A 315-nucleotide genomic window follows, 5' to 3' on the forward strand; every position below is an offset into this window, starting at 1 on the left:
ACACCTGTCAGACTGTACTGAGGACATAACACCTGTCAGACTGTACTGAGGACATAAACACCTGTCAGACTGTACTGAGGACATAAACACCTGTCAGACTACTGAGGACATAAACACCTGTCAGACCGTAATGAGGACATAAACACCTGTCAGACCATACTGAGGACATAAACACCTTGCAGACTGTACTGAGGACATAAACACCTGTCAGACTGTACTGAGGACATAAACACCTGTCAGACTACTGAGGACATAAACACCTGTCAGACCGTAATGAGGACATAAACACCTGTCAGACCATACTGAGGACATAAA

Source organism: Austrofundulus limnaeus, unplaced genomic scaffold (genome assembly GCF_001266775.1).
Source record: "Austrofundulus limnaeus strain Quisiro unplaced genomic scaffold, Austrofundulus_limnaeus-1.0 Scaffold602, whole genome shotgun sequence".
Classification (NCBI taxonomy): domain Eukaryota; kingdom Metazoa; phylum Chordata; class Actinopteri; order Cyprinodontiformes; family Rivulidae; genus Austrofundulus; species Austrofundulus limnaeus.